The sequence below is a fragment of the Gymnoscopelus microlampas genome (assembly GCF_963454915.1).
Source record: "Gymnoscopelus microlampas genome assembly, chromosome: 23".
NCBI classification, from domain to species: domain Eukaryota; kingdom Metazoa; phylum Chordata; class Actinopteri; order Myctophiformes; family Myctophidae; genus Gymnoscopelus; species Gymnoscopelus microlampas.
In genome coordinates, this window is record NC_139960.1 from 1,578,154 (window position 1) to 1,593,324 (window position 15,171).

The 15,171-nt window shown below is 41.7% G+C and overlaps 1 long non-coding RNA gene across 1 annotated transcript; it reads right to left on the bottom strand.

Moving 5' to 3' along the window:
* Nucleotides 1–11,152: 11,152 nt before the first annotated feature.
* On the bottom strand, nucleotides 11,153–11,975 carry LOC311039735. Its single transcript, XR_014600194.1, has 4 exons — nucleotides 11,860–11,975; nucleotides 11,708–11,761; nucleotides 11,412–11,441; nucleotides 11,153–11,177 (listed from the first exon to the last, which is right to left on the bottom strand). It is a non-coding gene; the product is annotated as an uncharacterized lncRNA (long non-coding RNA).
* Between the last annotated feature and the right edge of the window lie 3,196 nt (nucleotides 11,976–15,171).

Consider the following 15,171-nt stretch of genomic DNA (forward strand, 5'->3'; position numbering starts at 1 on the left):
ACACACACCACACACACCACACACACCACACACACCACACACACACACACACACACACACACACAGGGCGATCATTATTAGATTGTTTGTGTTTGAACGAGTTGACTTTTTTCTCTTCGTCAAAGGTCAAAGGTCACGTCACACGCACTCTGCCCTCCACATCCCTGTCAAAGGTCACACACCTTCACATGCGGCCGCTCACTATATGAGCAGCTATTTATCATGAATGCAGATGAGTTGGCCTCCCTCTCCCAGAGCTCTGCTTAATATGCTAATGTGATGTGTGTGTGTGTGTGTGTGTGTGTGTGTGTGTGTGTGTGTGTGTGTGTGTGTGTGTGTGTGTGTGTGTGTGTGTGTGTGTGTGTGTGTGTGTGTGTGTGTGTGTGTGTGTGTGTGTGTGTGTGTGTGAGTGTACTGTACAGTATGTGGCTGCACCCGCGTGTGTGCGTGCACGTGCGTGCGTGTGTACAAGCAGCGAAAGTTGGCAGGAGTATCCTGGTAAGCATCGGATTGCTTGTGATGAATAGTCAATTAGCGATAAACTGGGTCCTGGGATGGCCAGAGAGAGAGAGAGAGAGAGAGAGAGAGAGAGAGAGAGAGAGAGAGAGAGAGAGAGAGAGAGAGAGAGAGAGAGAGAGAGAGAGAGAGAGAGAGAGAGAGAGAGAGAGAGAGGAGAGGAGAGGAGAGGAGAGGAGAGGAGAGGAGAGGAGAGGAGAGGAGAGGAGAGGAGAGGAGAGAGAGAGAGAGAGAGAGAGAGAGAGAGAGAGAGAGAAAGGGTAGAACTACACGTTATCTTGTGGCTAATTATGGAGCCACAAGCATGTTCATTTATAATGCAGCCGCGTGATGAACGGACCGGGTCAACCGGGAGACAGCCATTGGAGCCGGGGTGTCTAGATGGACAAATACATTGGAGGAGCATAGATCGTAAAAAAAAAAACATGGAGGAAGGGAATGGTCACGTGACCCGTTGGTCTCTACACGGTCACGTGACCCGTTGGTTTCTACACGGTCACGTGACCCGTTGGTTTCTACACGGTCACGTGACCCATTGGTTTCTACACGGTCACGTGACCCGTTGGTTTCTACACACCCGTTTCTGAAGACAACTTTTCAGCTAATTAAAAAAAAAACAAGTTTAAAACTAGCGATTGAACACAAAGTATTTACACAAATCTTTACTAAGGTAATAACATCAACTGTAGTGTAAGTGTAAAGTCAGGCCAAGATATTTAGTCGACTAAATATCATCAGATTATAGTCTACTAAATCTACAGTTGATTTAGTAGACTATAATGTATTGTGGCCGTGCCTTGATGGATGGTGCCATAATGGCTGATTTTACACTTGGTTGCATGCTGAAAACAGCAGATCTACAAGCTCACAACGCGTCGCGCTGCGACGCGTTGTGAGCTTGTAGATCTGCTGTTTTCAGAGCGCAACACCCGAGCACAACCAAACATAAAATGACTTGTCTTTTAGTTCTACTGGATCTCTTCTCCACTAGATCCCTCACTAACATTTTAGTCTAGTTTTTATTTGCTGACGAAATTGTCATTATATTTAGTCTTAGTTTTAGTCATCATAGCTTAGTTTATATTTAGTTTTCGTCAGTGTAAAAAGGTAGTCGACCAACATTTTTCGTCATAGTTTTAACCCTTGAAGCCCTGAAGAAGCATCTGTGTCATTTTTTGATTTGAGTTAAAAAGCATTATTTTACACTTTGGCTATTCAAAAATCATGAAAATGTGTGCAAATCTTTTAATATATATATATTGTTTTAAAGCGAAACATTTTAAATCGAATCTTTGCTTCCGGGGGTCCCTGAAACATATATATTTAGATGGGGGTCCGTGGCTAAATACATGTCATTTTGGGGGTCCTTGACATGGAAAAAAGAACCACTGATATTATGGCGACATTAGTTTTTTCAAAAAACTGTTAAATCCCCCAGAAGCAAAGATTTAAGTTACAAATGTTCGCTTTTGAAACTCAAATCTCAAGATTTGCAAACAAAATAACGATATTTCAAAAATAGCAGATCTACAAGCTCATAGCGCGGCACTCGGTGCCGCGCTATGAGCTTGTAGATCTGCTATTTTTGAATAGCCAAAGAGTAAAAAAATGCTTTTTAGCTCAAATCAGACACAGATGCTTCTTCAGGGCTTAAAGGGTTAAGTGGATGAAATCAACACTGGGCCAGAGTGGCAGACTGACTGCATTGTGTTACTTCATGCCAAGGATGTTTTACATCAGAGTGAAATGAACAGTGCAGATTGTACTGTGTATAATATATAAATATGTATTTTCATCAGAATGAAGCTCAGTGACATTTCTGGGCTGTTCCACAGAAAAGCAAATCCTGGGAGGTCCAACATACGGTGATGAACGAGTGACGTCAGGACGTCTGTACTCTATCGGTCCTGTGTTGTTAGATTATCTACGGTGCAGAATGCTCAACGCAGAGTGCACCACGCATGCACAAGGCAGGGAGCAATCGCTACTTTGCTAGTTAGACAGCGCCGATTGCTGAGTGGTTAGAGAGATTTTCAAAGTGTCTAATCCTAACCCCAACCTGAATCTTTTCCTTCATTTTAAGCCTAACAATGTCTATTTCCCCATCTCTTCTATTATACTCATGGGGACATTTCGTCCTCACAACTATAGCAATACAAGGACACACACACACACACACGCACACGCACACACACACACACACACACACACACACACACACACACACACACACACACACACACACACACACACACACACACACAGTCACATAATCAGGGCTCAGACAAAAGGCATTAAACATTCATGGCCAGCGTCACACTGGGGCAGACAGACAGTGGACCATCACCCGCTGTAGATGCAATAAGGCGCTACCAAGCGGAGTTGACACCAGGGTTTCCATGTCTGCTTATTATAAGTGACTTTGGGCGTGAGACAGTGTTGACTTATTTGGGCTTACTTCAGTTTAACCACTTTAACCCATTGAGACCTGAAGCTGATTCTACAGGTCTCCTAAATCTCAACAGTTTTCTGAAAAACTTATGTTTCTATATCAGTGGTGCTCAATCTTTTTCATGTCAAGGACCCCCAAAATTATATGTATTTGGCCGCGGACCCCCATCAGAATATTTTGTTCCAGGGACCCCCCAGAAGCAAAGATTTGAGTTAAAAATGTTCGCTTCAAATATATATATATTCAAAGATTTGCACACATTTTCACGATTTTTCAAAAATAGCAGATCTACAAACTCGTAGCGCGGCACTCGGTGCCGCGCTATGAGCTTGTATATCTGCTATTTTTGAATAGCCCAAAGTGTAAAATAATGCTTTTTAGCTCAAATCTAAAAATGACACAGTTCAAGGTCTTAATGGGTTAACCCTATACTAGTCTATTTGAAAATAGCTGATCTAGAAGCTCACGACGCGTCACGATGCGTAGCTTGTAAATCTGCTTGGGGTGAAAATCTGGGAATGTTTTACAACACTTGTATGGGGGGTCCGTGGCCAAAAACATATTACTTTGGGGGTCCTTGACGTGAACATGTTTGAGAACCACTGCTCTAAAACAACATTGGACACGAAACTGACCGGCCGTAGTCGCTTATTTTGGGCTTGTTTTCATAGACCTGGTTACTTGTTCCTCTCGCAAGATCTGGCAACACCGGTTGACACGGGAACAGGGGACCCTCTCTAACACCCTGACGCAGTGGTTTTCAACCTGTTCAGGCCGCGACCCCCAAAAATAATCATATTAGAACTGGGGACCCCCCCCACCCTGATAAGCACTTATAGCGTTGAGGCATTACATTTAGTTTGACTCGGTTCCACAGATAAATATCGTGAAAATAGCAGATCTACAAGCCCAAAAGCCTCACATTGCGAGGCGCTGTGAGCTTGTAGATCATGCAGCTATTCTCACAATTTTCGCCTCTTTCTTATATAATTTGATAATTTGGCCAATGTTTGACCAGTTTTTAATGCTATAGTTTGTTGATTACTTTTGATGCAGTAATGGTCTTTTTATTACATTTTTTTAGGTATTAAAAAGGTCTTAAAAGTCCTTAAACTGTCACTTCACTGTGGACCCCCACAAAACCATGTGAGGAGGCCCCTAGGGGCTCCGACCCACAGGTTGAGAACCACTGCCCCAGCGGTACTCTGCCTCTCAAACACCTTTTCTCTCCGTTGGATGCTAATAGAGACGTGAGACCCCTCTGCAGGCCTGTTGGGACAATAATGCTGTTTATATCAATTAGATACCAGACAGGAGATTGAGACACTGGTGACATTTAACCCTTTAAGACCGGGAACGCATCATGTGTGTCATTTTAAGATTTCTTTGAGCTGTTCAAAAATAGCAGATCCACAAGCTCGTAACGCGGCACCGAGTGCCGCGTTACGAGCTTGTGGATCTGCTATTTATTTGTTTTATCGTGAAAATGTGTGCAAATATTTGAATATATTTTTCTTAAAGCCAACATTTTTTAACTCAAATCTTTGCTTCGGGGGGATTCTACAAATGTCTTCTAAAGCCTGTCTTCTAAAACAGTTTTTTGAAAAAACATATGTCGCTATAAAACGTAAATGATATGTATTTGGCCGTGGACCCCCATCTAAAAATATTTTGTTCCAGGGACCCCCCCAGAAGCAAAGATTTGAGTTAAAAATATGTATGAATATATTCAAAGATTTGCACACGAGATTTTCGCTTTTTTTTCTCCAAAAAATAGCAGATCTACAAGCTCATAGCGCGGCACACTCGGTGCCGCGCTATGAGCTTGTAGATCTGCTATTTTTGAATAGCCAAAGAAATCTTTAAATGACACAGATGCGTTCCCGGTCTTAAAGGGTTAATAAAGAACATCACAGTTATGTTGTGTCTGGGGGCATAAACTATCAGCTAAATAGAGGACGGCGGTGGGAGAACAAAGCATGTGGAGTGTACATGGAAGGTTATTGTCTCCGCCAGGAGACTATGTTTTCACTTTCCGTCCCACCCCCCCCTCGGCCAAGCTAACATTGGTCAAGCCTCACGTGACACGTGACAATACGTTGAAAGAGTGTGCTCTGGTTGGCTAGTGAGACGCATGACGTATAGCGGCCTATAAATAGATGTGTCACTTCGGAGCGCTGCGGTGCACGTTCCGAAGTGACATCAGTGCCATCAGCCAAGCTAACATTTAGTGGTTACATGTCGCCTTTCCGACAGACGGATAGGACACTTACACAGACAGGACGGATAGGACACTTACACAGACAGGACGGATAGGACACTTATACAGACAGGACGGATAGGACACTTACACAGACAGGACGGATAGGACACTTATACAGACAGTGTGTCATGTTACTATGACACTGTAACAAGTCTGCTGGCGGAGACTTGTGCTCCGAGGAGCACATTTTCTAGTTTCACCTGTGATAACCTTGAAATCATAATGATAATAATAATAACTAGAAAAAGTGCTCCTCGGAGCACAAGTCTCCGCCAGCAGACTTGTGTTGGGAATGTTGGGAATGTTCTAATTCTTATGTTCTAATTCTTACAAATAGAACATGTTACTGTGTCATAGTAACACGACACAAGTGTCCTATCCGTCTGTATAAGTGTCCTATCCGTCCTGTCTGTATAAGTGTCCTATTCGTCCAGTCTGTATAAGTGTCCTATCCGTCCTGTCTATGTAAGTGTCCTATCCGTCCTTGTCTGTACAAGTGTCCTATCCGTCTGTATAAGTGTCCTATCCGTCCTGTCTGTATAAGTGTCCTATCCGTCCTGTCTATGTAAGTGTCCTATCCGTCCTGTCTGTGTAAGTGTCCTATCCAATTGTTACAGTATCCGCCATTTCTCAGCCATTTCGTGATTGTTCCTGTCTTACCTCACTTTGAAAGAGGCAAAGACTCTTTCAAAGTGACACATGTATTTATAGGCCGCTATACGTCACTAGCCAATCAGATCACACTATTTCACCGTATTGTCACGTGTCACGTGAGGCTTGACCAATGTTAGTCCCAGTTTCAGAAAGTGAAAACAAACTCTCCTGGCGGAGACAACTAGACGTGGCCCTCTCATCTAGGCCCGATCCGAGGTTGGTCCAGACAGCACTGGCCTAGTCACTCTGCACACACGTCATGCGAAGTCCGGCCCCTCTGGCCTCTCCTCTCCTCTCCTCTCCTCTCCTCTCCTCCCCGCTTTGCTTTGCGGCCCTATAAGGATAAGGATAAGGATAATTCCTTTTAACAGGTCGTTCATGAAAGTCCTTGCGGTCTTGTTTCCAATGAGAACCTGTGAGCAATTAGGGGTTAAGAGTCTTGCTCAGGGACAAATTTCATTTCATCGACACATATACTGTCCTGGCCTGGAATCGAACCTGGGGCAACCAGGGCCTCTGGCTCCCTAGGCGGGCTCACTCAACCACTCAGCTATGGCCGCCCCTAACCTCTATAGTCCCAACCTCCCAACCTCGGTCATTAGGCCGCTATTTGGTTGGGTAGCTTGTCAATCAAGAGCGGGGGCGGGGAATGAATGCTATTGGTTGTGTAGCTTGTGCGATGCCCCATATATTTGTCTGGGCGGTTGTGGGGGTGATGTTGCATTAACTCTTGCCCTATAGGGAAGCAGGGTGGGGCTGATTAGTGATTGGAGAGCACCTGGGCCCGGTGCCTCCAGGAGGCTATAAAAGCCCAGCCCTCGCCAGTGTCTTGGAGAAGCTGAGAGAAGCAGACCAGATCTCCACCAGCTCCAACCCCCTAGTCTCCATGCTGTTCCCAAGACAGCAAAGAGTGATTGAATCAACATTGTGTTTTTGTCAGGCTGAAGATTGGAAACAACATTGATGTCTGACATAGAAAATAACATTGGAAGTGCTCGCTATGATCAACATGGAAAGAACGTTGAATTTTCAATCAATCCTGACAATGAATCAACCTTGATTCAACTAGGATATGATCAACATTGAAAGAATGTAGAATTGCATCAACATTGATTCAACTATATATATATACATTGCATTATACATTGAAACAATGTTATTATTAACCCATTGAGACATGAAGCCGGTTCTACATGTCTCCTAAATCTCAACAGTTTTCTGAAAAACGTATGTTTCTATATCAGTGGTGCTCAATCTTTTTCATGTCAAGGACCCCCAAAATTATATGTATTTGGCCGCGGACCCCCATCAAAATATGTTGTTCAAGGGACCCCCCAGAAGCAAAGATTTGAGTTAAAAATGTTCGCTTTAAAAATATATATATTCAAAGATTTGCACACATTTTCACAAATTTTCAAAAATAGCAGATCTACAAGCTCATAGCGCGGCACCGAGTGAGACATATGAGACATATTATAAATATACAGAGGAAGGTTGAAAAATACTGCAGTGGTTCTCAACCTTTTTATACAAAGACCTCACCTTACAGGAAAAACATTTTGGGACCCCAAACTTGATTATAATTATGCCATTATAGGTGAATATTCGAGCTTGTAGATCGGCTATTTCCATTTTTTTTATTTTTTCAAGAAACCAAGGTTGAGAACAGCTGCTTTACGGCATGCTCTATGAACAAAGAAACAGACAATTTATTCATTTAGTTATTTATTAAAGATTCCAAAAAACAAATCTTAACATTTGCAAATTTGAGAACACAGCTTTTTTTCTTTAGAACTGTTGTAACCTATACGTTGTTATACGTTTCAATCCGGGAGCCACCCCTGTATCTCATTAGTTGTTGCTATAGCTACATCATTTGTTTTTTTAGTAAGAACCTGAACGTTTCAGAAAACTCAGGCCTAAATGGGTTAGGGTTTCAGGTGGAGGAAGTGCCATAAACACATCTGGCCATTTCTTTGCCTTGAACGTCAGGGCACACATAAACCTGGCAAATACGAACAGGGTTGTCATACTCAGTACAAATAAAGTACAAATAAAGTAATCATTCAGAACTACATATTAGGATCCCAGTTCAACATGAACAAAACAGCTTGATTCCAATGATCCAACTCGCATGAAACCCACTGTCCTCCAAACCATTTGTCCTTTTAACTCTTTGGCCTTTCTTTTCTTGGTACCCCGCCATTCCTCTCCGGTGCATAACGCAGCCACTTCTGCAGTGCTTCTCTGTACAGCAATTCAGTCAACTTGCGGTCAAATTGACGAGCAGCCACTGGGAAAAAAAAGAAAAAAGAATACTTGTTATAAGATTGTTATTAGAAGATAAATAAGAACGCTGCAGTTGGCACGTTCCATTCTAAAGTGACAGAAATGTCCAGTGTCCTTTTTAGTGTACTAGATTTTCAGGTGGCCTTAGGAAAAAAAATCCACCATTTATGGCTACTCCGTCTCAGAGGAGGGCAGTGGACAGCTCAGAAACCTGCCTACCAGTGACATCACACGTCGTCATTTTCAATGTCCGTTAGCTTGAAATGATGTCACTGGTAGGTTTCTGAACTGTCCACATGCAAAGACCACCTGAGAAACATTGAGTGAGACAGAAATGGTGCCATCTTATTGTGAGCATTACAGAGGAGCACTTATGACGTTAAGGTTGGAAATGTTGTGTTTCATTAACCCATTAAGACCTGGAACTGTGTCATTTTTAGATTTGAGCTAAAAAGTATTATTTTACACTTTTGGCTATTCAAAAATAGCAGATATACAAGCTCATAGCGCTGCACCGAGTGCCGCGCTATGAGCTTGTAGATCTGCTATTTTTGAAAATTCGTGAAAATGTGTGCAAATCTTTGAATATATATATATTTTTTTTTAAAGCGTTTCTGGGGGTCCTTGGAACAAAATATTTCGATGCGGTTCCGCGGCCAAATACATATCATTTTGGGGGTCCTTGACATGAAAAAGATTGAGCACCACTGATATAGAAACATAGGTTTTGCAGAATACTGTTGGGATTTAGGAGACATGTAGAATCGGCTTCAGGTCTCAATGGGTTTAGAGTGGATGCATTTTCCATCAGGCTCATTCCATGGTGAGAAAAATGCATCCAGTCTTATTTACTTGAGATAGAAGTTAAAATACTTAATTAAACATCCGTCATCAAAATTGCCAAATCCACTGTAGTAAACCTAGTGTTTTGAGGTGCAGATTTACTCACCAAGTATATATCAGAGCGTGTCCTTGAAGGCCCTCTTCTGTCCCTTTCCCTGCCAGTTGAAGACGCTGGCTAGACTGTTCGTCATGGTAGTGGATAGCATTCGCCGGATCATTATTTTCTGAGTTGGTCCCTCCGACTAATGCCAGGCGGGTTGTCTTAACAGATTAGAGAGAAAATGGTTAGTGTGCTAAAGTGTACAGTGTGCTATGTCAAATGCACAGAATATAATGTTTTAAGTACACATTTTATGAATTTTCAGACCTTTTTATTAACTCTAAAGAAATAAGACCATTACTGTGTCAAACAAATGAGCTAAATGAATTGTCAAATATTGACTAAGAAATAAATATCATCCCGCAAATCATTGCAAGGCGTTCTGAACTTGTAGATCGGCTGTTTTCACGATATTTCTATGAAAAGCACACATCCAAGAAAAAAAACAAAATAAATGCCTCCACTCCTACAATTCCAGACATCATAAGCCCTTAGATTTCAAACAATACATTTAAGAAAATACAAAAATGTTCACCAGCTTTCGACGAACTGTTTCCTCCTTCAGTGCAGCTTCAGCCTCATCAAACTGCTCCTCATTGGTGAGTGGCAGCACGATGGGGAAGTTCTCTTCTCTCTGTGATTCAGGTCCAGCTCCGTGAGTGGATTTAGCCATTTCAGTCTTAACACATCAACCGCCAAGAACGTAGTCCTACGGTCCGTTAAATCCAACTGTTAAGCGCCGAGACCGTAGTGCTACGGTCCGGGTGCTATTTCCTTTTTTTCGATTTTTTTTTTTTCTTTTTTCAATTTTCTAGGGGGACCATTTTCAGTGTAACACCACCGGAAGTCGACCGGAAGTGCGATCCCGTTTTTTGTTTCCCGTCGGCCTCCATTCTAAGTAGCACACTAAAACCCTTCTAAAACCTGTGTAGTTTTTCCTCCTCGCATTTCCCATGTTAACATAAACGGTCAGAACTCAAACATGGCGGCTCCGTTTGACACGTGGTCTGGACTAGTAGACGCAGGGACATGTGCACGTTGTTTACAAACAGTCCATCGCGCATTCTAAATGATTTTAACAGGGCCTATGGCGACTTGAAAAAAACAAAAAACAACAATAAAACCTTGGCACTGGTGAGTACATTATGAGATTAGCCCTTGACGGTGGATGTGTTAATAAACTGAATGTCCCGAGACATTTGCTTCACCTCCATGAGTAGCTCTGTAAGCATCCTGGTGTTTTTGTTGGCAGCAATGTCTTGAAGAAAAACAATTGGTTTTTACATTAAATTTCAAGGATAGATTCACAATTTTCAATCATTTAGAATGACACTAAGCCACTCTGTGATAGCTTAAGTCTTTGCAACCCTAACTTATAGTAACCATTAAGTGCTTAAATATTAAGCCTAAACACTATGACAAATTACATGAAAAAAGAAACAGGGACAAAGACTGTAAAGTCACAAGGGACATGTTTCTCAATGCATCAGTAAGGTTAAGTTGTTGATCAGAAAATGATACTTGCCTTGCAACATTTGACTGGGCCGTTTCAGGAACTGAACCTGAAGAAATCAACAACATGGCATCAGCATTGCACACATTGTCATTGTGTATGGGGGAGGCGGGGGGTAAAGTGGAATAGAGGCATCTTTACCCGGGCCAGGTGATCTGAAGTCAGCTGATCTGGAGCCACGTGCGTAGTTGTCATCAAAGTCTAATAGAAAGAGAAAGGACAGAAATCATTGTTTACATTTAACATGAATTATGGATTTTTGCACAAAAAAACAACATTTAAGATGAATGCATACCATTCCTTGCATGCTCTGATGGCACAGTGTGGTAGGGGCTGGAGTTATACATTGGCATTCCTAGAGAAAGAGCGACAGAATTATCAAAATAAGGCAAATAAGCACCATCAAAGTAGTTATCAATGGGCACCATATACAGTAGCAAGTGTACCTAGCGCATGTCTGGTGGTAAAAACAAAACATGATTTGAGAATGTGTTAGTTAACTCACCTTGATAGCCTTGGTGCTGGTGGTGATGATTGCCAGCGAAGTCTAAAAAGAGGACAATCGAAATATTCAAAAAATCTTGTATGCAATTTATCAAGACTGTGTATCTGTTTTAATGTTTAGAGTAGGAGGAGCAAGAAGTTCAAATATGTCAGTCTTTCATAAGTTACAGTATGTCATGGCACAATAGCCAAGGCACAGCAACTGTTTAATGATGGCTAATAAAATAGTCACAAATGTGTAAAAAGGCTCTTGTTGACACAGGGACAACAGACATACCATTCCTTACTTGTCCAGTGTGGTTCCCTCCTGAAATGGATTACAATAACGGTAATTAGTCACTGTAAAATACAAGTTCTCATATAATATCATGCCAACATTAACAGCTCATTGCAAAATAGTGAGACACTGAATAAGCTACTCATATATGCACTCAACTTTACATTTCCACCCATTTAACTAACATTTCCAGTAAGGCAGGACTAGTAATCCAACCGCCACCTATTGAAACAGACTGGAGACACAATAAGAGTGACTGAGAGAATCACATAGCTATATCTAGCCTGTCTACTCACCATCATTGCAGGGGTCCATTGACTCCAGCTGTGCCAAGAAGCTTCCACCAAAGCCTAAAATGAGAGAACACAAAACATGAACTATGAATGCTATCAAAAGCACATTTACAATCTGTCCACCCTGACTTATTAGTGTGAAGTGGTTCACTTACCATTATTAGGCATGTTATCCTCCGAGCAGCTTCCTCCAGAGGCTAAAAGAAGGGAACACAAGACATGAATAGTGGACACTGTAACTTTTGAACACACAACCTGACTGATATGTTTGCATGTATTGACAGAGGAACTAAATGCTTGTAAAGCTCTCATGCAATTACATTTTGTTCTGCCATGTAAGTAAATAATGACATACCACTGCTTGCATTTAGTGTTGGCACCAAGGGGTACTGGCGGGATTCTGGCAGCACTGTATTAATAAATATTACTATTATATTAATTATACATGGTAATACTTAAAGTAGGTGTAGCAGTTAGTGTCATAACTGACAAGTGTCGCCATTATACCTGGAAAATGAACATCGGGTGGCTTGGCAAATCTTCGCTTCACACTGCTGTTTTCTGGCTCGTGCACAGGATTTGTCCTAAAGAAATAACAACATTTAACATTCCCAGGCTCCCAGGATAATTAAATGAATTGAGCAAGCCTTGAGAGAGACACTGTTCAGGAGCCCATGGCCCGTTTCTGAGCCATGGGCTCCTGAACAGTACCAAAAACTATCACAAGGAATTCAACTGTACCTTGCTCTTCTTTTCCAACGTACATCTGCTTCCTCCTCAGATTCCAAATCAGTGGTTAGACATCCACTAGTCACATACTTGTCTTCATGTTGCTTGGCCTTTTCAAATGAGTCTGTAAAAGAACAAGCAGAAAATACAGCATGACATTATTAAGAAGTATGAGGAACAATTCACATCAGACAACAATAGCGATGCAGTGACTATACTTACCACAAGTAATTAAGAGCCGAATATTCTCATATGTGGTCCATCCTTTACGGGGCATCATGTGTTCTATTGGCCAATCACGGTGCAGGATTGGTCAGTGTCCAAACCTCACTTATAGGGGGCGGTTACACCGCCCCAACAATTGGTTAAAAATAAAAAATGTATAACATATATGTGTCTGCTGTTCTTCTGCCAGCCTCTAGGTGGCGGTAGAGATGTACTGCAGGACCGACCGAACCTGCAGCGCTGGAGAAGTCGCATCCAATCGGCTCTCGGAGAGTCTTTTGACCACGCCCACGCAGTGCTGTAGGCTACGCCCTCCGTGACAGAAACAAGGCCAAGCTCTGACATCACACCAGGCACACATACGTCCAGCCAATCAGAGCAAGGGCAGGGCTGTGATGTCATACTGAACGCAGTGATTGGTGTTTTTGTGTTGTCTCCGCCAGGAGACTATGTTTTCGTTCTCGTCCTTCCGTGTGTCCACCAAGCTAACATTGGTCAAGCTTCACGTGACACGTGACAATATGTTGAAAGGGTGTGCTTTGATTGGCTTGCGAGACGCATGATGAAATAGAGGTGTGTCACTTCAAAAGATCATTTATATCTTTTGAAGTGAGGTAAGACAGGATTAATCAGGAACAGTACTGGCGGAGACCTGTGCTCCGAGGAGCACATTTTCTAGTTTTGATTTTTTTTTTGTCCGATAGCCTATCACTGATCTAGGATCCTTGTGCTCCTTTACTATTGGTTGATTGTGGATTGGCCCAATACAGCAGTGGTTCTCAAAGTGAGGTCCGGGTACGCCCAGGGGTTCTTGAAGGGGTTTCAAGGGGTCCCCAGCCAAATGATTGATAGTTAGGAATGTGAACCAAATGGACCCTTATGTGTCTGTAACTCTGAGAGTGTACAAATGGACCCTTATGTGTCAGTAACTCTGAGAGTGTACAAATGGACCCGACTGGCTTAATCCATATAAAAACTGGGGATCCTTGAAATTAAACTGATTGAGAATCACTGCCATGGCCGTAAAAATCTTCTCTTATGGGGGTCTCTGGTATATCTTTTCAAACGGGGGTCCGTGGGCTAATATGTGTCAATTCGAGGGTCCTTGACGTGAACAAGTTTGAGAATTACTGCCACCGCGGCTCCGCCCTCATCTAGTAGTTTAGTCCAATGAAAGTCAAAACGTTGCAGACCCGGTGTCACCAGGCTTTGTCCACACGGTGGGAAAATGAACGACTGTGACGTCTGAGGACTGAATCATCTTCCTTATTGAACTTAAAGGGACATTTTGCCGATTTTGCATCAAACCCCCATTTTTATCTAGGTCTAGGACCCATAAACATGATCCTGGTGTGTTTTTTGTGTTTTATCTGTATTTTTAGATTTGTATCCATATCCTCAGAGACTCTGAGTCATTTGACTCGATGTAGACCACACCCCCACGCAGCCTCCCCTCCCCACAAGGAAGGGCAGTGCCCCAAAGCATTATGGTCATTGTAGTAATGCAGTCAAAAGTTAAACACACAGACTTCTATATTTTTCTGGCCATAGGGTGCAAATTTCACATTTTAAATTAAATAACTACTGTTATCTACTACAAATATTATTAACATTGAGTGACTGTAAGTTCTTCCAGGGGTGAAATGCTCCTTTAATAAGTTCAATAAGGAAGTTTAATAAGCTTCATTGGTTGATTGTAATGTCACTGATCTGGGGTCTAACCACTCTGCTACTGTATTAGACCATTAATTAAAATGTAATGGTGTAAATATTAATAAAATACTTCCTCAGTGTGAATTTCATGATCATATGAGATTATTATTGTTTTGTTTTTGTTTTACTACTACAAACATACATAAACAAAATTACAGTAACTATACTGGTAGTACATGCTATTAATTATATATGTCTTAAAAATAAAGGATGGCTCATATACCATGGGTCTTCAACGGAGGGTCTGGGACCCCTGAGAGGTCATCTATGGAAGTCTGTAGGTAAAAAAATATATAAATACCACAATGAAATGAATAAAATCCACAATCAAATCAATAAAAAACACAATGTTATGAATACAAAAATACAATTAAAAAAAAGACATGTATTTTTTTATTGAATTATGTTTTTATTTTATTTCATTAGGCAGCATTTTATGTTAATGGTTTTGAGGGAAATTGACTCCAATTAATTATTAGTAATGATTATGAATACATGCCTGCATTCCATATTCCATCCATATGTAACTCAAATGTAAAATGTTTATAATATCAGAGAAACAGTCTGCTGTGAGTCCATATAACGTGATGCACTATGTTTGAACATGTGAGTGATATACAGTACAGATGTGGGGGAAAAAAGGAGTGTCATGTCTACCAAATTCATGCAGTTTTAACTGAATTCGACACCATATGTTTGAAGTTTCAATGCAATAGTCCAATGTTTGGCCCTTCAGTCACTTTATCACAGTCAGTATGGCCCCCTGGTATATATCAGGTAAAGCCGGTCTGTTACCTTGT